Source organism: Camelus bactrianus, unplaced genomic scaffold (genome assembly GCF_048773025.1).
Source record: "Camelus bactrianus isolate YW-2024 breed Bactrian camel unplaced genomic scaffold, ASM4877302v1 HiC_scaffold_43, whole genome shotgun sequence".
NCBI classification, from domain to species: Eukaryota; Metazoa; Chordata; class Mammalia; order Artiodactyla; family Camelidae; genus Camelus; species Camelus bactrianus.
In genome coordinates this window covers 575823-596756 of record NW_027413959.1, presented here as the reverse complement: position 1 = coordinate 596756, position 20934 = coordinate 575823, and positions in this window count along the sequence as shown.

Genomic DNA, 20934 nt, shown 5'->3' with positions numbered 1-20934 from the left:
GAGGGAATCGGGGAAGACTCTCGAAATGCTCCTAGGAGAACCCGGGTGCTGCAGACAGAAGACCGAACCTCCCCACACTCAGAATTCCGGAACACGGCTGCCTGTGTATTGGAGGTTCGGGGCCGCCCTCCACGCAGCTGCCTTGTGTCACAGGTGTTCCCTGGCAGGTGGAAGTCCGCTAATTACCTCCACTGTCCATGGGGAGGCACTAGATGCTACCTGCGTTTCCAGCACAACCCCCTCCTTTCCCCGGCAGCCCGCACAGGGAGGGACTCTGGGAAGACACTCGAAGGTCTCCTAGGAGAACCCGGGTGCTGCAGACAGAAGACGGAACCTCCCCACAATCAGAATTCCACAACAGGGCTGACTGTGTGGGGGAGGTTCGGGGCCGCCCTCCACGCAGCTGCCTGGTGTAACAGGTGTTCCCTGGCAGGGAGAAGTCTGCTAATTACCTCCCCTGTCCATGGGGAGGCACTAGATGCTACCTGCGTTTCCAGCACAACCCCCTCCATTCCTCGGCAGCCCGCACTGGGACGGACTGGGGGAAGACTCTCGAAGGGCTCCTAGGAGATCCCGGGTGCTGCAGACATAAGACGGAACCTCCCCACACTCAGAATTCCGGAACACGAATGACTGTGTGGTGGAGGTTCGGGGCCGCCCTCCACGCAGCTGCCTTGTGTCACAGGTGTTCCCTGGCAGGTGGAAGTCCGCTAATTACCTCCCCTGTCCATGGGGAGGCACTAGATGCTACCTGCGTTTCCAGCACAACCCCATCCTTTCCCCGGCAGCCCGCACAGGGAGGGACTCTGGGAAGACACTCGAAGGGCTCCTAGGAGATCCCGGGTGCTGCAGACAGAAGACGGAACCTCCCCACACTCAGAATTCCGGAACACGGTTGACTGTGTGGATGAGGTTTAGGGCCGCCCTCCACACAGCTTCCTGGTGTCACAGGTGTTCCCTGGTAGGGGGAAGACCGCTAATTACCTCCCCTGTCCATGGGGAGGCACTAGATGCTACCTGAGTTTCCAGCCAAAACCCCGCCTTTCCCCGGCAGCCCGCAGTGGGAGGGATTCGGGGAAGACACACGAAGGGCTCCTTGGAGATCCCGGGTGCTGCAGACAGAAGACGGAACCTCAACACACTCAGAATTCCGGAACACGGCTGACTGTGTGGGGGAGGTTCGGGGCCGCCCTCCACGCAGCTGCCTGGAGACACAGGTGTTCCCTGGCAGGGGGAAGTCCGCAAATTACCTCCCCTGTCCATGGGGAGGCACAAGATGCTACCTGCTTTTCCAGCACAACCCCCGCCTTTCGCCGGCAGCCCGCACAGGGAGGGACTGGGGGATGACCCTCGAAGGGCTCCTAGGAGATCCCGGGTGCTGCAGACCTAAGACGGAACCTCCCCACACTCAGAATTCCGGAACACGGATGACTGTGTGGGGGATGTTCGGGGCAGCTCTCCACGCAGCTTCCTGGTGTCACAGGTGTTCCCTGGCAGGTGGAAGTCCGCTAAATACCTCCCCTGTCCATGGGGAGGCACTAGATGCTACCTGCGTTTCCAGCACAACCCCCGCCTTTCCACGGCAGCCCGCACTGGGAGGGACTCTGGGAAGACTCTCGAAGGGCTCCTAGGAGATCCCGGGTGCTGCAGACATAAGACGGAACCTCCCCACACTCAGAATTCCGGAACAAGTTTGACTGTGTGGGGGAGGTTCGGGGCCGCCCTCCACGCAGCTGCCTGGTGTCACAGGTGTTCCCTGGCAGGGGGAAGTCCGCTAATTACCTCCCCTGTCCATGGGGAGCCACAAGATGCTACCTGCGTTTCCAGCCCAACCCCCGCCTTTCCCCGGCAGCCCGCACTGGGAGGACTGGGGGAAGACTCTCGAAGGGCTCCTAGGAGATCCCGGGGGCTGCAGACAGAAGACGGAACCTCCCCACACTCAGAATTCCGGAACAAGTTTGACTGTGTGGGGGAGGTTCGGGGCCGCCCTCCACGCAGCTGCCTGGTGTCACAGGTGTTCCCTGGCAGGGGGAAGTCCGCTAATTACCTCCCTTGTCCATGGGGGGGCACAAGATGCTACCTGCTTTTCCAGCCCAACCCCCGCCTTTCCCCGGCAGCCCGCACAGGGAGGGACTGGGGGAAGACACTCGAAAGGCTCCTAGGAGAACCCGGGTGCTGCAGACAGAAGACGGAACCTCCCCACACTCAGAATTCCGGAACACGGCTGACTGTGTGGGGGAGGTTCGGGGCCGCCCTCCACGCAGCTGCCTTGTGTCACATGTGTTCCCTGGCAGGTGGAAGTCCGCTAATTACCTCCCCTTTCCATGGGGAGGCACTAGATGCTACCTGTTTTTCCAGCCCAACCCTCTCCATTCCCCGGCAGCCCGCACAGTGGTTGACTGGGGGAAGACACTCGAAGGGCTCCTAGGTGAACCCGGGTGCTGCAGACATAAGACGGAACCTCCCCACACTCAGAATTCCGGAACACGGCTGACTGTGTGGGGGAGGTTCTGGGCCGCCCTCCACGCAGCTGCCTGGTGTCACAGGTGTTCCCTGGCAGGGGGAATTCCGCTAATTACCTCCCCTGTCCATGGGGAGGCACTAGATGCTACCTGCTTTTCCAGCCCAAACCCCGCCTTTCCCTGGCTGCCCGCACATTGAGGGACTCGGGGAAGACTCTCGAAGGGCTCCTAGGAGATCCCGGGTGCTGCAGACAGAAGACGGAACCTCCCCACACTCAGAATTCCGGAACACGGCTGACTGTGTGCTCGAGGTTCGGGGCCGCCGTCCACGCAGCTGACTGGTGTCACAGGTGTTCCCTGGCATGGTGAAGACCGCTAATTACCTCCCCTGTCCATGGGGAGGCACTAGATGCTACCTGAGTTTCCAGCCAAACCCCCGCAGTTCCCCGGCTGCTCGCACTGGGAGGGACTCGGGGAAGACTCTCGAAGGGCTCCTAGGAGATCCCGGGTGCTGCAGACATAAGACGGAACCTCCCCACACTCAGAATTCCGGAACAAGGTTGACTGTGTGGGGGAGGTTCGGGGACGACCTCCACGCAGCTGCCTGGTGTCACAGGTGTTCCCTGGCAGGGAGAAGTCCGCTAATTACCTCCCCTGTCCATGGGGAGGCACTAGATGCTACCTGCGTTTCCAGCCCAACCCCCTCCTTTCCTCGGCAGCCCGCACTGGGTCGGACTGGGGGAAGACACTCGAAGGGCTCCTAGGAGATCCCGGGTGCTGCAGACAGAAGACGGAACCTCCCCACACTCAGAATTCCGGAACACGGGTGACTGTGTGGGTGAGGTTTAGGGCCGCACTCCACGCAGCTTCCTGGTGTCACAGGTGTTCCCTGGCAAGGGGAAGTCCGCTAATTACCTCCCTAGTCCATGGGGAGGCACTAGATGCAACCTGCTTTTCCAGCCCAACCCCCGCCTTTCCCCGGCAGCCCGCACAGGGAGGGACTGGGGGAAGAAACTCGAAGGGCTCCGAGGAGATCCCGGGTGCTGCAGACAAAAGACGGTACCTCCCCACACTCAGAATCCCGGAACACGGCTGACTGTGTTGGAGAGGTACGGGGCCGCCCTCCACGCAGCTGCCTGGTGTCACAGGTGTTCCCTGGCAGGGGGAAGTTCGCTAATTACCTCCCCTGTCCATGGGGAGGCACTAGATGGTACCTGCGTTTCCAGCACAACCTCCGCCATTCCCCGGCAGACCGCACAGGGAGGGGCTGGGGGAAGACACTCGAAGGGCTCCTAGGAGACCCCGGGTGCTGCAGTCAGAAGACGGAACCTCCCCACACTCAGAATTCCGGAACACGGTTGACTGTGTGGGGGAGGTTCTGGGCCGACCTCCACGCAGCTGCCTGGTGTCACAGGTGTTCCCTGGCAGGGGGAAGTCCGCTAATTACCTCCCCTGTCCATGGGGATGCACTAGATGCTACCTGCGTTTCCAGCCCAACCCCCGCCTTTCTCTGGCTGCCCGCACTTGGAGGGAATCGGGGAAGACTCTCGAAATGCTCCTAGGAGAACCCGGGTGCTGCAGACAGAAGACCGAACCTCCCCACACTCAGAATTCCGGAACACGGCTGCCTGTGTATTGGAGGTTCGGGGCCGCCCTCCACGCAGCTGCCTTGTGTCACAGGTGTTCCCTGGCAGGTGGAAGTCCGCTAATTACCTCCCCTGTCCATGGGGAGGCACTAGATGCTACCTGCGTTTCCAGCACAACCCCCTCCTTTCCCCGGCAGCCCGCACAGGGAGGGACTCTGGGAAGACACTCGAAGGTCTCCTAGGAGAACCCGGGTGCTGCAGACAGAAGACGGAACCTCCCCAAAATCAGAATTCCACAACAGGGCTGACTGTGTGGGGGAGGTTCGGGGCCGCCCTCCACGCAGCTGCCTGGTGTAACAGGTGTTCCCTGGCAGGGAGAAGTCTGCTATTTACCTCCCCTGTCCATGGGGAGGCACTAGATGCTACCTGCGTTTCCAGCACAACCCCCTCCTTTCCTCGGCAGCCCGCACTGGGAGGGACTCTGGGAAGACACTCGAAGGGCTCCTTGGAGATCCCGGGTGCTGCAGACATAAGACGGAACCTCCCCACACTCAGAATTCCGGAACACGAATGACTGTGTGGTGGAGGTTCGGGGCCGCCCTCCACGCAGCTGCCTTGTGTCACAGGTGTTCCCTGGCAGGTGGAAGTCCGCTAATTACCTCCCCTGTCCATGGGGAGGCACTAGATGCTACCTGCGTTCCAGCACAACCCCATCCTTTCCCCGGCAGCCCGCACAGGGAGGGACTCTGGGAAGACACTCGAAGGGCTCCTAGGAGATCCCGGGTGCTGCAGACAGAAGACGGAACCTCCCCACACTCAGAATTCCGGAACACGGTTGACTGTGTGGATGAGGTTTAGGGCCGCCCTCCACACAGCTTCCTGGTGTCACAGGTGTTCCCTGGTAGGGGGAAGACCGCTAATTACCTCCCCTGTCCATGGGGAGGCACTAGATGCTAACTGTTTTTCCAGCCAAAACCCCGCCTTTCCCCGGCAGCCCGCAGTGGGAGGGATTCGGGGAAGACACACGAAGGGCTCCTTGGAGATCCCGGGTGCTGCAGACAGAAGACGGAACCTCCCCACACTCAGAATTCCGGAACACGGCTGACTGTGTGGGGGAGGTTCGGGGCCGCCCTCCACGCAGCTGCCTGGAGACACAGGTGTTCCCTGGCAGGGGGAAGTCCGCAAATTACCTCCCCTGTCCATGGGGAGGCACAAGATGCTACCTGCTTTTCCAGCACAACCCCCGCCTTTCCCCGGCAGCCCGCACAGGGAGGGACTTGGGGATGACCCTCGAAGGGCTCCTAGGAGATCCCGGGTGCTGCAGACATAAGACGGAACCTCCCCACACTCAGAATTCCGGAACACGGATGACTGTGTGGGGGAGGTTCGGGGCAGCTCTCCACGCAGCTTCCTGGTGTCACAGGTGTTCCCTGGCAGGTGGAAGTCCGCTAAATACCTCCCCTGTCCATGATTAGGCACTAGATGCTACCTGCGTTTCCAGCACAACCCCCGCCTTTCCACGGCAGCCCGCACTGGGAGGGACTCGGGGAAGACTCTCGAAGGGCTCCTAGGAGATCCCGGGTGCTGCAGACATAAGACGGAACCTCCCCACACTCAGAATTCCGGAACAAGTTTGACTGTGTGGGGGAGGTTCGGGGCCGCTCTCCACGCAGCTGCCTGGTGTCACAGGTGTTCCCTGGCAGGGGGAAGTCCGCTAATTACCTCCCCTGTCCATGGGGAGGCACTAGATGCTACCTGAGTTTCCAGCCCAACCCCCGCCTTTCCCCGGCAGCCCGCAGTGGGAGGGATTCGGGGAAGACACTCGAAGGGCTCCTAGGAGATCCCGGGTGCTGCAGACAGAAGACGGAACCTCCACACACTCAGAATTCCGGAACACAGCTGACTGTGTGAGGGAGGTTCGGGGCCGCCCTCCACGCAGCTGCCTGGTGTCACAGGTGTTCCCTGGCAGGGGGAAATCCGCTAATTACCTCCCCTGTCCATGGGGAGGCACAAGATGCTACCTGCTTTTCCAGCACAAACCCCTCCTTTCACCGGCAGCCCGCAGTGGGAGGGATTCGGGGAAGACACTCGAAGGGCTCCTAGGAGATCCCGGGTGCTGCAGACAGAAGACGGAACCTCCCCACACTCAGAATTCCGGAACACGGCTGCCTGTGTAGGGGAGGTTCGGGGCCGCCCTCCACGCAGCTGCCTTGTGTCACAGGTGTTCCCTGGCAGGGGGAAGTCCGCTAATTACCTCCCCTGTCCATGGGGAGGCACTAGATGCTACCTGCGTTTCCAGCACAACCCCATCATTTCCCCGGCAGCCAGCACAGTGAGGGACTCTGGGAAGACACTCGAAGGGCTCCTAGGAGATCCCGGGTGCTGCAGACAGAAGACGGAACCTCCCCATACTCAGAATTCCGGAACACGGGTGACTGTGTGGGTGAGGTTTAGGGCCGCCCTCCACACAGCTTCCTGGTGTCACAGGTGTTCCCTGGTAGGGGGAAGACCGCTAATTACCTCCCCTGTCCATGGGGAGGCACTAGATGCTACCTGAGTTTCCAGCCAAACCCCCGCTTTCCCCGGCAGCCCACAGTGGGAGGGATTCGGGGAAGAACCACCAAGGGCTCCTTGGAGATCCCGGGTGCTGCAGACAGAAGACGGAACCTCCCCACACTCAGAATTCCGGAACACGGCTGACCGTGTGGGGGAGGTTCGGGGCCGCCCTCCACGCAGCTGCCTGGAGACACAGGTGTTCCCTGGCAGGGGGAAGTCCGCTAATTATCTCCCCTGTCCATGGGGAGGCACAAGATGCTACCTGCTTTTCCAGCCCAACCCCCGCCTTTCCCCGGCAGCCCGCACAGGGAGGGACTGGGGGAAGACACTCGAAGGGCTCCTAGGAGATCCCGGGTGCTGCAGACAAAAGACGGAACCTCCCCACACTCAGAATCCCGGAACACGGATGACTGTGTGAGGGAGGTTCGGGGCAGCCCTCCACGCAGCTTCCTGGTTTCACAGGTGTTCCCTGGCAGGTGGAAGTCCGTTAATTACCTCACCTGTCCATGGGGAGGCACTAGATGCTACCTGCGTTTCCAGAACAACCCCCGCCTTTCCACGGCAGCCCGCACAGGGAGGGACTCTGGGAAGACACTCGAAGGGCTCCTAGGAGATCCCGGGTGCTGCAGACAGAAGACGGAACCTCCCCACACTCAGAATTCCGGAACACGGCTGACTGTGTGGGGGAGGTTCGGGACCGCACTCCTCGCAGCTGCCTGGTGTCACAGGTGTTCCCTGGCAGAGGGAAGTCCGCTAATTACCTCCCCTGTCCATGGGGAGGCACAAGATGCTACCTGCTGTTCCAGCCCAACCCCCGCTTTTCCCCGGCAGCCCGCACAGGTAGGGACTGGGGGAAGACACTCGTAGGGCTCCTAGGAGATCCCGGGTGCTGCAGACATAAGACGGAACCTCCCCACACTCAGAATTCCGGAACAAGGGTGACTGTGTGGGTGAGGTTTAGGGCCGCACTCCACGCATCTTCCTGGTGTCACAGGTGTTCCCTGGCAGGGGGAAGTCCGCTAATTACCTCCCCTGTCCATGGGGAGGCACTAGATGCTACCAGCTTTTCCAGCCAAACCCCCGCCTTTCCCCTGCAGACCGCACAGGGAGGGACTGGGGGAAGACACTCGAAGGGCTCCTAGGAGATCCCGGGTGCTGCAGACATAAGACGGAACCTCCCCACACTCCTAATCCCGGAACACGGCTGACTGTGTTGGAGAGGTTCGGGGCCGCCCTCCACTGAGCTTCCTGGTGTCACAGGTGTTCCCTGGCAGGGGGAAGTCCGCTAATTACCTCCCCTGTCCATGGGGATGCACTAGATGCTACCTGCGTTTCCAGCCCAACCCCCGCCTTTCTCTGGCTGCCCGCACTGGGAGGGAATCGGCGAAGACTCTCGAAATGCTCCTAGGAGATCCCGGGTGCTGCAGACAGAACACGGAACCTCCCCACACTCAGAATTCCGGAACACGGCTGCCTGTGTAGGGGAGGTTCGGGGCCGCCCTCCACGCAGCTGCCTTGTGTCACAGGTGTTCCCTGGCAGGTGGAAGTCCTCTAATTACCTCCCCTGTCCATGGGGAGGCACTAGATGCTACCTGCGTTTCCAGCACAACCCCCTCCTTTCCCCGGCAGCCCGCACAGGGAGGGACTCTGGGAAGACACTCGAAGGTCTCCTAGGAGAACCCGGGTGCTGCAGACAGAAAACGGAACCTCCCCACAATCAGAATTCCAGAACAGGGCTGACTGTGTGGGGGAGGTTCGGGGCCGCCCTCCACGCAGCTGCCTGGTGTCACAGGTGTTCCCTGGCAGGGAGAAGTCCGCTAATTACCTCCCCTGTCCATGGGGTGGCACTAGATGCTACCTGCGTTTCCAGCCCTACCCCCTAATTTCCTCGGCAGCACGCAATGGGACGGACTGGGGGAAGACACTCGAAGGGCTCCTAGGAGATCCCGGGTGCTGCAGACAAAAGACGGAACCTCCACACACTCAGAATCCCGGAACACGTCTGACTGTGTGGGTGAGTTTTAGGGCCGCCCTCCACGCAGCTGCCTGGTGTCACAGGTGTTCCCTGGCAGGGGGAAGTCCGCTAATTACCTCCTTTGTCCATGGGGAGGCACAAGATTCTACCTGCTTTTCCAGCCCAACCCCCGCCTTTCCCCGGCAGCCCGCACAGGGAGGGACTGCGGGAAGACACTCGAAAGGCTCCTAGGAGAACCCGGGTGCTGCAGACCGAAGACGGAACCTCCCCACACTCAGAATTCCGGAACACGTGTGACTGTGTGGGTGAGGTTTAGGGCCGCACTCCACGCAGCTTCCTGGTGTCACAGGTGTTCCCTGGTAGGGGGAAGACCGCTAATTACCTCCCCTGTCCATGGGGAGGCACTAGATGCTACCTGAGTTTCCAGCAAAACCCTCGCCTTTCCCCGGCAGCCCGCAGTGGGAGGGATTCGGGGAAGACACACGAAGGGCTCCTTGGAGATCCCGGGTGCTGCAGACAGAAGACGGATCCTCCCCACACTCAGAATTCCGGAACACGGCTGACTGTGTGGGGGAGGTTCGGGGCCGCCCTCCACGCAGCTGCCTGGAGACACAGGTGTTCCCTGGCAGGGGAAAGTCCGCTAAATACCTCCCCTGTCCATGGGGAGGCACAAGATGCTACCTGCTTTTCCAGCCCAACCCCCGCCTTTCCCCGGCAGCCCGCACAGGGAGGGACTGGGGGAAGACACTCGAAGGGCTCCTAGGAGATCCCGGGTGCTGCAGACCTAAGACGGAACCTCCCCACACTCAGAATTCCGGAACACGGATGACTGTGTGGGGGAGGTTCGGGGCAGCCCTCCACGCAGCTTCCTGGTGTCACAGGTTTTCCCTGGCAAGTGAAAGTCCGCTAATTACCTCCCCTGTCCATGGGGAGGCACTAGATGCTACCTGCGTTTCCAGCACAACCAACGCCTTTCCACGGCAGCCCGCACAGGGAGGGACTCTGGGAAGACACTCGAAGGGCTCCTAAGAGATCCCGGGTGCTGCAGACAGAAGACGGAACCTCCCCACACTCAGAATTCCGGAACACGGTTGACTGTGTGGGGGAGGTTCAGGGCCGAACTCCACGCAGCTGCCTGGTGTCACAGGTGTTCCCTGGCAGGGGGAAGTCTGCTAATTACCTCCACTGTCCATGGGGATGCACTAGATGCTACCTGCGTTTCCAGCCCAACCCCCGCCTTTCTCTGGCTGCCCGCACTGGGAGGGACTCGGGGAAGACTCTCGAAGGGCTCCTAGGAGATCCCGGGTGCTGCAGACATAAGACGGAACCACACCACACTCAGAATTCCGGAACACGGGTGACTGTGTGGGTGAGGTTTAGGGCCGCACTCCACGCAGCTTCCTGGTGTCACAGGTGTTCCCTGGCAGGGGGAAGTCCGCTAATTACCTCCCCTGTCCATGGGGAGGCACTAGATGCTACCAGCTTTTCCAGCCAAACCCCCGCCATTCCCCTGCAGACCGCACAGGGAGGGACTGGGGGAAGACACTCGAAGGGCTCCTAGGAGATCCCGGGTGCTGCAGACATAAGACGGAACCTCCCCACACTCATAATCCCGGAACACGGCTGACTGTGTTGGAGAGGTTCGGGGCCGCCCTCCACGCAGCTGCCTGGTGTCACAGGTGTTCCCTGGCAGGGGGAAGTCCGCTAATTACCTCCCTTGCCCATGGGGAGGCACAAGATGCTACGTTCTTTTCCAGCCCAACCGCCACCATTCCCCGGCAGCCCGCACAGGGAGGGACTGGGGGAAGACACTCGAAGGGCTCCTAGGTGAACCCGGGTGCTGCAGACATAAGACGGAACCTCCCCACACTCAGAATTCCGGAACACGTATGACAGTGGTGGGGAGGTTCGGGGCCGCCCTCCACGCAGCTCCCTTGTGTCACAGGTGTTCTCTGGCAGGTGGAATTCCGCTAATTACCTCCCCTGTCCATGGGGAGGCACTAGATGCTACCTGCGTTTCCAGCACAACCCCCTCCTTTCCCTGGCTGCCCACACTGTGAGGGACTCGGGGAAGACTCTCGAAGGGCTCCTAGGAGATCCCGGTTGCTGCAGACAAAAGACGGAACCTCCCCATACTCAGAATTCCGGAACACGGATGACTGTGTGGGTGAGGTTTAGGGCCGCCCTCCACGCAGCTTCCTGGTGTCACAGGTGTTCCCTGGTAGGGGGAAGACCGCTAATTACCTCCCCTGTCCATGGGGAGGCACTAGATGCTACATGCGTTTCCAGCACAACCCCCTCCTTTCCTCGGCAGCCCGCACTGGGACGGACTGGGGGAAGACACTCGAAGGGCTCCTAGGAGATCCCGGGTGCTGCAGACAGAAGACGGAACCTCCCCACACTCAGAATCCCGGAACACATGTGACTGTGTGGGAGAGGTTCGGGGCCGCCCTCCACGCAGCTGCCTGGTGTCACAGGTGTTCCCTGGCAGGGGGAAGTCCGCTAAATACCTCCCCTGTCCATGGGGAGGCACTAGATGCTACCAGCGTTTCCAGCCCAACACCCGCCTTTCCCCGGCAGCCCGCACAGGGAGGGTTGGGGGAAGACACTCGAACGGCTCCTAGGAGATCCCGGGTGCTGCAGACATAAGACGGAACCTCCCCACACTCAGAATCCCGGAACACGGCTGACTGTGTTGGAGAGGTTCGGGGCCGCCCTCCACGCAGCTGCCTGGTGTCACAGGTGTTCCCTGGCAGGGTGAAGTCCACTAATTACCTCCCCTGTCCATGGGGATGCACTAGATGCTACCTGCGTTTCCAGCCCAACCCCAGGCTTTCTCTGGCTGCCCGCACTGGGAGGGACTCGGGGAAGAGTCTCGAAGGGCTCCTAGGAGATCCCGGGTGCTGCAGACTGAAGACGGAACCTCCCCACACTCAGAATTCCGGAACACGGCTGACTGTGTGGGGGAGGTTCGGGGCCGACCTCCACGCAGCTGCCTGGTGTCACAGGTGTTCCCTGGCAGGGAGAAGTCCCCTAATTACCTCCCCTGTCCATGGGGATGCACTAGATGCTACCTGAGTTTGCAGCCCAACCCCCGCCTTTCTCTGGCTGCCCGCACTGGGAGGGACTCGGGGAAGACTCTCGAAGGGCTCCTAGGAGATCCCGGGGGCTGCAGACAGAAGACGGAACCTCCCCACACTCAGAATTCCGGAACACGGCTGACTGTGTGGGTGAGGTTCGTGGCCGCCCTCCACGCAGCAGCCTGGTGTCACAGGTGTTCCCTGGCAGGGGGAAGTCCGCTAATTACCTCCCCTGTCCATGGGGAGGCACAAGATGCTACCTGCTTTTCCAGCCCAACCTCCGCCATTCCCCGGCATCCCGCACAGGGAGGGACTGGGGGAAGACACTCGAAGGGCTCCTAGGAGATCCCGGGTGCTGCAGACATAAGACGGAACCTCCCCACACTCAGAATTCCGGAACACGGCTGACTGTGTGGGTGAGGTTTAGGGCCGCACTCCACGCAGCTTCCTGGTGTCACAGGTGTTCCCTGGCAGGTGGAAGTCCGCTAATTACCTCCCCTGTCCATGGGGAGGCACTAGATGCTACCTGCGTTTCCAGCCCAACCCCCGCCTTTCCTCGGCAGCCCGCACTGGGAGGGACTCGGGGAAGACACTCGAAGGGCTCCTAGGAGATCCCGGGTGCTGCAGACAGAAGACGGAACCTCCCCACACTCAGAATTCCGGAACACAGCTGACTGTGTGGGGGAGGTTCAGGGCCGACCTCCACGCAGCTGCCTGGTGTCACAGGTGTTCCCTGGCAGGGAGAAGTCCGCTAATTACCTCCCCTGTCCATGGGGATGCACTAGATGCTACCTGAGTTTGCAGCCCAACCCCCGCCTTTCTCTGGCTGCCCGCACTGGGAGGGACTCGGGGAAGAATCTCGAAGGGCTCCTAGGAGATCCCGGGGTCTGCAGACAGAAGACGGAACCTCCCCACACTCAGAATTCCGGAACACGGCTGACTGTGTGGGGGAGTTTCGGGGCCGACCTCCACGCAGCTGCCTGGTGTCACAGGTGTTCCCTGGCAGGGGGAAGTCCGCTAATTACCTCCCCTGTCCATGGGGAGGCACAAGAAGCTACCTGCTTTTCCAGCCCAACCCCCTCCATTCCCCGGCAGCCCGCACAGGGAGGGACTGGGGGAAGACACTCGAAGGGCTCCTAGGTGAACCCGGGTGCTGCAGACATAAGACGGAACCTCCCCACACTCAGAATTCCGGAACACGGATGACTGTGTGGGGGAGGTTCGGGGCCGCCCTCCACGCAGCTGCCTTGTGTCACAGGTGTTCCCTAACAGGTGGAAGTCCGCTAATTAACTCCCCTCTCCATGGGGAGGCACTAGATGCTACCTGCGTTTCCAGCACAACCCCCGCCTTTCCCCGGCAGCCCGCACAGGGAGGGACTCTGGGAAGACACTCGAAGGGCTCCTAGGAGATCCCGGGTGCTGCAGACAGAAGACGGAACCTCCCCACACTCAGAATACCGGAACACGGCTGACTGTGTGGGGGAGGTTCGGGGCCGCCCTCCACGCAGCTGCCTGGTGTCACAGGTGTTCCCTGGCAGGGAGAAGTCCGCTAATTACCTCCCCTGTCCATGGGGAGGCACTAGATGCTACCTGCCTTTCCAGCCCAACCCCTTCTTTTCCTCGGCAGCCCGCACAGGGACGGACTGCGGGAAGACACTCGAAGGGCTCCTAGGAGATCCCGGGTGCTGCAGACAGAAGACGGAACCTCCCCACACTCAGAATTCCGGAACACGGATGACTGTGTGGGTGAGGTTTAGGGCCGCACTCCACGCAGCTTCCTGGTGTCACAGGTGTTCCCTGGCAGGAGGAAGTCCGCTAATTACCTTCCCTGTCCATGGGGAGGCACTAGATGCTACCTGCTTTTCCAGCCCAACCCCCGCCTTTCCCCGGGAGCCCGCACAGTGAGGGACTGGGGGAAGACACTCGAAGGGCTCCTAGGAGATCCCGGGTGCTGCAGACATAAGACGGAACCTCCCCACACTCAGAATTCCGGAACACGGCTGACTGTGTGGGTGAGGTTTAGGGCCGCACTCCACGCAGCTTCCTGGTGTCACAGGTGTTCCCTGGCAGGAGGAAGTCCGCTAATTACCTCCCCTGTCCATGGGGATGCACTAGATGCTACCTGCGTTTCCAGCCCAACCCCCATTTCTCTGGCTGGCCGCACTGGGAGGGACTCAGGGAAGACTCTCTAAGGGCTCCTAGGAGATACCGGTTGCTGCAGACAGAAGACGGAACCTCCCCACACTCAGAATTCCGGAACAAGCCTGACTGTGTGGGGGACGTTCGGGGCCGCCCTCCACGAAGCTGCCTGGTGTCACAGGTGTTCCCTGGCAGGGGGAAGTCCGCTAATTACCTCCCCTGTCCATGGGGAGGCACAAGATGCTACCTGCTTCTCTAGCCCAAAACCCGCCTTTCCCCGGCAGCCCGCAGAGGGTGGGACTGGGGGAAGACACTCGAAGGGCTCCTAGGAGAACCCGGGTGCTGCAGACATAAGACGGAACCTCCCCACACTCAGAATTCCGGAACACGGCTGACTGTGTGGGGGAGGTTCGGGGCCGCCCTCCACGCAGCTTCCTGGAGTCACAGGTGTTCCCTGGCAGGGGGAAGTCCGCTAATTACCTCCCACGTCCATGGGGAGGCACTAGAAGCTACCTGCGTTTCCAGCCCAACCCCCGCCTTTCCCCGGCAGCCCGCACTGGGAGGGACTCGGGGAAGACACTCGAAGTGCTCCTAGGAGATCCCGGGTGCTGCAGACAGAAGACGGAACCTCCCCACACTCAGAATTCCGGAACACGGCTGACTGTGTGGGTGAGGTTTAGCACCGCACTCCACGCAGCTTCCTGGTGTCACAGGTGTTCCCTCGCAGGGGGAAGTCCGCTAATTACCTCCCTTGTCCATGGGGAGGCACTAGATGCTACCTGTTTTCCAGCCCAACCCCCGCCTTTCCCCGGCAGCCCGCAAAGGGAGGGACTGGGGGAAGACTCTCGAAGGGCTCCTAGGAGATACCGGGTGCTGCAGACAGAAGACGGAACCTCCCCACACTCAGAATTCCGGAACACGGCTGACTGTGTGGGGGAAGTTCGGGGCCGCCCTCCACGCAGCTGCCTGGTGTCACAGGTGTTCCCTGGCAGGTGGAAGTCCGCTAATTACCTCCCCTGTCCATGGGGAGGCACTAGATGCTACCTGCGTTTCCAGCCAAACCCCCGCCTTTCTCTGGCTGCCCGCACTGGGAGGGACTCAGGGAAGACTCTCGAAGGGCTCCTAGGAGATCCCGAGTGCTGCAGACAGAAGACGGAACCTCCCCACACTCAGAATTCCGGAACACGGCTGACGGTGTGGGGGAGGTTCGGGGCCGCCCTCCACGCAGCTTCCTGGAGTCACAGGTGTTCCCTGGCAGGGGGAAGTCCGCTAATTACCTCCCCCGTCCATGGGGAGGCACTAGAAGCTACCTGCGTTTCCAGCCCAACCCCCGCCTTTCCCCGGCAGCCCGCACTGGGAGGGACTCGGGGAAGACACTCGAAGTGCTCCTAGGAGATCCCGGGTGCTGCAGACAGAAGACGGAACCTCCCCACACTCAGAATTCCGGAACACGGCTGACTGTGTGGGTGAGGTTTAGCACCGCACTCCACGCAGCTTCCTGGTGTCACAGGTGTTCCCTCGCAGGGGGAAGTCCTCTAATTACCTCCCTTGTCCATGGGGAGGCACTAGATGCTACCTGTTTTCCAGCCCAACCCCCGCCTTTCCCCGGCAGCCCGCAAAGGGAGGGACTGGGGGAAGACTCTCGAAGGGCTCCTAGGAGATCCCGGGTGCTGCAGACAGAAGACGGAACCTCCCCACACTCAGAATTCCGGAACACGGCTGACTGTGTGGGGGAAGTTCGGGGCCGCCCTCCACGCAGCTGCCTGGTGTCACAGGTGTTCCCTGGCAGGTGGAAGTCCGCTAATTACCTCCCCTGTCCATGGGGAGGCACTAGATGCTACCTGCGTTTCCAGCCAAACCCCCGCCTTTCTCTGGCTGCCCGCACTGGGAGGGACTCAGGGAAGACTCTCGAAGGGCTCCTAGGAGATCCCGGGTGCTGCAGACAGAAGACGGAACCTCCCCACACTCAGAATTCCGGAACACGGCTGACTGTGTGGGGGAGGTTCGGGGCCGCCCTCCACGCAGCTTCCTGGAGTCACAGGTGTTCCCTGGCAGGGGGAAGTCCGCTAATTACCTCCCCCGTCCATGGGGAGGCACTAGAAGCTACCTGCGTTTCCAGCCCAACCCCCGCCTTTCCCCGGCAGCCCGCACTGGGAGGGACTCGGGGAAGACACTCGAAGTGCTCCTAGGAGATCCCGGGTGCTGCAGACAGAAGACGGAACCTCCCCACACTCAGAATTCCGGAACACGGCTGACTGTGTGGGTGAGGTTTAGCACCGCACTCCACGCAGCTTCCTGGTGTCACAGGTGTTCCCTCGCAGGGGGAAGTCCGCTAATTACCTCCCTTGTCCATGGGGAGGCACTAGATGCTACCTGTTTTCCAGCCCAACCCCCGCCTTTCCCCGGCAGCCCGCACTGGGAGGGACTCGGGGAAGACACTCGAAGGGCTCCTAGGAGATCCCGGGTGCTGCAGACAGAAGACGGAACCTCCCCACACTCAGAATTCCGGAACACGGCTGACTGTGTGGGGGAATTTCGGGGCCGCCCTCCACGCAGCTGCCTGGTGTCACAGGTGTTCCCTGGCAGGTGGAAGTCCGCTAATTACCTCCCCTGTCCATGGGGAGGCACTAGATGCTACCTGCGTTTCCAGCCAAACCCCCGCCTTTCTCTGGCTGCCCGCACTGTGACGGACTGGGGGAAGACTCTCGAATGGCTCCTAGGAGATCCCGGGTGCTGCAGACAGAAGACGGAACCTCCCCACACTCAGAATTCCGGAACACGGTTGACTGTGTGGGTGAGGTTTAGGGCCGCACTCCACGCAGCTTCCTGGTCTCACAGGTGTTCCCTCGCAGGGGGAAGTCAGCTAATTAACTCCCTTGTCCATGGGGAGGCACTAGATGCTACCTGCTTTTCCAGCCCAACCCCCGCCTTTCCCCGACAGCCCGCAAAGGGAGGGAATGGGGGAAGACTCTCGAGGGGCTCCTAGGAGATCCCGGGTGCTGCAGACATAAGACGGAACCTCCCCACACTAAGAATCCCGGAACACGGCTGACTGTGTTGGAGAGGTTCGGGGCCGCACTCCACGCAGCTGCCTGGTGTCACAGGTGTTCCCTGGCAGGGGGAAGTCCGCTAATTACCTCCCTTGTCCATGGAGAGGCACAAGATGCTACCTGCTTTTCCAGCCCAACCTCCGCTATTCCCCGGCAGCCCGCACAGGGAGGGACTGGGTGAAGACACTCGAAGGGCTCCTAGGTGAACCCGGGTGCTGCAGACATAAGACGGAATCTCCCCACACTGAGAATTCCGGAACACGGATGTCTGTGTGGGGGAGGTTCGGGGCCGCCCTCCTCGCAGCTGCCTTGTGTCACAGGTGTTCCCTGGCAGGTGGAAGTCCGCTAATTACCTCCCCTGTCCATGGGGAGGCACTAGATGCTACCTGCATTTCCAGCACAACCCCATCCTTTCCCCGGCAGCCCGCACAGGGAGGGACTCAGGGAAGACACTCGAAGGGCTCCTAGGAGATCCCGGGTGCTGCAGACAGAAGACGGATCCTCCCCACACTCAGAATTCCGGAACACGGTTGACTGTGTGGGGGATTTTCGGGGCCGAACTCCAGGCAGCTGCCTGTTGTCACAGGTGTTCCCTGGCAAGGGGAAGTCCGCTAATTACCTCCCTTGTCCATGGGGAGGCACTAGATGCTACCTGCGTTTCCAGCCCAACCCCCGCCTTTCCCTGGCAGCCCGCACTGGGAGGGACTCGGGGAAGACACTCGAAGTGCTCCTAGGAGATCCCGGGTGCTGCAGAAAGAAGACGGAACCTCCCCACACTCAGAATTCCGGAACACGGCTGACTGTGTGGGTGAGGTTTAGCACCGCACTCCACGCAGCTTCCTGGTTTCACAGGTGTTCCCTAGCAGGGGGAAGTCCGCTAATTAAATCCCTTGTCCATGGGGAGGCACTAGATGCTACCTGCTTTTCCAGCCCAACCCCCGCCTTTCCCTGGCAGCCCGCACAGGGAGGGCCTGGGGGAAGACTTTCGAAGGGCTCCTAGGAGATCCCGGGTGCTGCAGACAGAAGACGGAACCTCCCCACACTCAGAATTCCGGAACACGGCTGACTGTGTGGGGGATGTTCGGGGCCGCCCTCCACGCAGCTGACTGGTGTCACAGGTGTTCCCTGGCAGGGGGAAGTCCGCTAATTACCTCCCCTGTCCATGGGGAGGCACTAGATGCTACCTGCGTTTCCAGCCAAACCCCGCCTTTCTCTGTCTGCCCGCACTGGGAGGGACTCGGGGAAGACTCTCGAATGGCTCCTAGGAGATCCCGGGTGCTGCAGACAGAAGACGGAACCTCCCCACACTCAGAATTCCGGAACACGGCTGACTGTGTGGGGGAGGTTCGGGGCCGACCTCCACGCAGCTGCCTGGTGTCACAGGTGTTCCCTGGCAGGGAGAAGTCCGCTAATAACCTCCCCTGTCCATGGGGAGGCACTAGATTCTACCTGCGTTTCCAGCCCAACCACTTCCTTTCCTCGGCAGCCCGCACTGGGAGGGACACTGGGAAGACACTCGAAGGGCTCCTAGGAGATCCCGGGTGCTGCAGACAGAAGACGGAACCTCCCCACACTCAGAATCCCGGAACACGGCTGACTGTCTTGGAGAGGTTCGGGGCCGCCCTCCACGCAGCTACCTGGGGTCACAGGTGTTCCCTGGCAGGGGAAAGTCCGCTAATTACCTCCCTTGTCCATGGGGAGGCACATGATGCAACCTGATTTTCCAGCCCAACCTCCGCCATTCCCCGGCAGCCCGCACAGGGAGGGACTGGGGGAAGACACTCGAAGGGCTCCTACGTGAACCCGGGTGCTGCAGACAGAAGACGGAACCTCCCCACACTCAGAATTCCGGAACACGGGTGACTGTGTGGGTGAGGTTTAGGGCCGCACTCCACGCAGCTTCCTGGTGTCACAGGTGTTCCCTGGCAGGGAGAAGTCCGCTAATTACGTCCCTTGTCCATGGGGAGGCACTAGATGCTACCTGCTTTTCCAGCCCAACCCCCGCAGTTCCCTGGCAGCCCGCACATGGAGGGACTGGGGGAAGACACTCGAAGGGCTCATAGGAGATCCCGGGTGCTGCAGACAAAAGACGGAACCTCCCCACACTCAGAACCCCGGAACACGGCTGACTGTGTTGGAGAGGTTCGGGGCCGCCCTCCACGCAGCTGCCTGGTGTCACAGGTGTTCCCTGGCAGGGGGAAGTCCGCTAATTACCTCCCTTGTCCATGGGGAGGCACAAGATGCTACCTGCGTTTCCAGCCCAACCCCCGCCTTTCCCCGGCAGCCCGCACTGGGAGGGACTCGGGGAAGACACTCGAAGTGCTCCTAGGAGATCCCGGGTGCTGCAGACAGAAGACGGAACCTCCCCACACTCAGAATTCCGGAACACGGCTGACTGTGTGGGTGAGGTGTAGCACCGCACTCCACGCAGCTTCCTGGTTTCACAGGTGTTCCCTAGCAGGGGGAAGTCCGCTAATTACCTCCCTTGTCCATGGGGAGGCACTAGATGCTACCTGCTTTTCCAGCCCAACCCCCGCCTTTCCCTGGCAGCCCGCACAGGGAGGGCCTGGGGGAAGATTTTCGAAGGGCGCCTAGGAGATCCCGGGTGCTGCAGACAGAAGACGGAACCTCCCCACACTCAGAATTCCGGAACACGGCTGACTGTGTGGGGGAGGTTCGGGGCCGCCCTCCACGCAGCTGACTGGTGTCACAGGTGTTCCCTGGCAGGGGGAAGTCCGCTAATTACCTCCCCTGTCCATGGGGAGGCACTAGATGCTACCTGCGTTTCCAGCCAAACCCCCGCCTTTCTCTGGCTGCCCGCACTGGGAGGGACTCGGGGAAGACTCTCGAATGGCTCCTAGGAGATCCCGGGTGCTGCAGACAGAAGACGGAACCTCCCCACACTCAGAATTCCGGAACACGGCTGACTGTGTGGGGGAGGTTCGGGGCCGCCCTCCACGCAGCTGCCTGGTGTCACAGGTGTTCCCTGGCAGGGAGAAGTCCGCTAATAACCTCCCCTGTCCATGGGGAGGCACTAGATGCTACATGCGTTTCCAGCCCAACCACTTCCTTTCCTCGGCAGCCCGCACTGGGAGGGACTCTGGGAAGACACTCGAAGGGCTCCTAGGAGATCCCGGGTGCTGCAGACAGAAGACGGAACCTCCCCACACTCAGAATCCCGGAACACGGCTGACTGTCTTGGAGAGGTTCGGGGCCGCCCTCCACGCAGCTACCTGGGGTCACAGGTGTTCCCTGGCAGGGGAAAGTCCGCTAATTACCTCCCTTGTCCATGGGGAGGCACATGATGCAACCTGATTTTCCAGCCCAACCTCCGCCATTCCCCGGCAGCCCGCACAGGGAGGGACTGGGGGAAGACACTCGAAGGGCTCCTAGGAGATCCCGGGTGCTGCAGACAGAAGACGGAACCTCCCCACACTCAGAATTCCGGAACACGGGTGACTGTGTGGGTGAGGTTTAGGGCCGCACTCCACGCAGCTTCCTGGTGTCACAGGTGTTCCCTGGCAGGGAGAAGTCCGCTAATTACGTCCCTTGTCCATGGGGAGGCACTAGATGCTACCTGCTTTTCCAGACCAACCCCCGCCGTTCCCTGGCACCCCGCACATGGAGGGACTGGGGGAAGACACTCGAAGGGCTCATAGGAGATCCCGGGTGCTGCAGACAAAAGACGGAACCTCCCCACACTCAGAATCCCGGAACACGGCTGACTGTGTTGGAGAGGTTCGGGGCCGCCCTCCACGCAGCTGCCTGGTGTCACAGGTGTTCCCTGGCAGGGGGAAGTCCGCTAATTACCTCCCTTGTCCATGGGGAGGCACAAGATGCTACCTGCTTTTCCAGCCCAACCTCCGCCATTCCCCGGCAGCCCGCACAGGGAGGGACTGGGGGAAGACACTCGAAGGGCTCCTTGGTGAACCCGGGTGCTGCAGACATAACACGGAACCTCCCCACACTCAGAATTCCGGAACACGGTTGACTGTGTTGGGAAGGTTTAGGGCCGCCCTCCACGCAGCTGCCTGGTGTCACAGGTGTTCCCTGGCAGGGGGAAGTCCGCTAATTACCTCCCCTGTC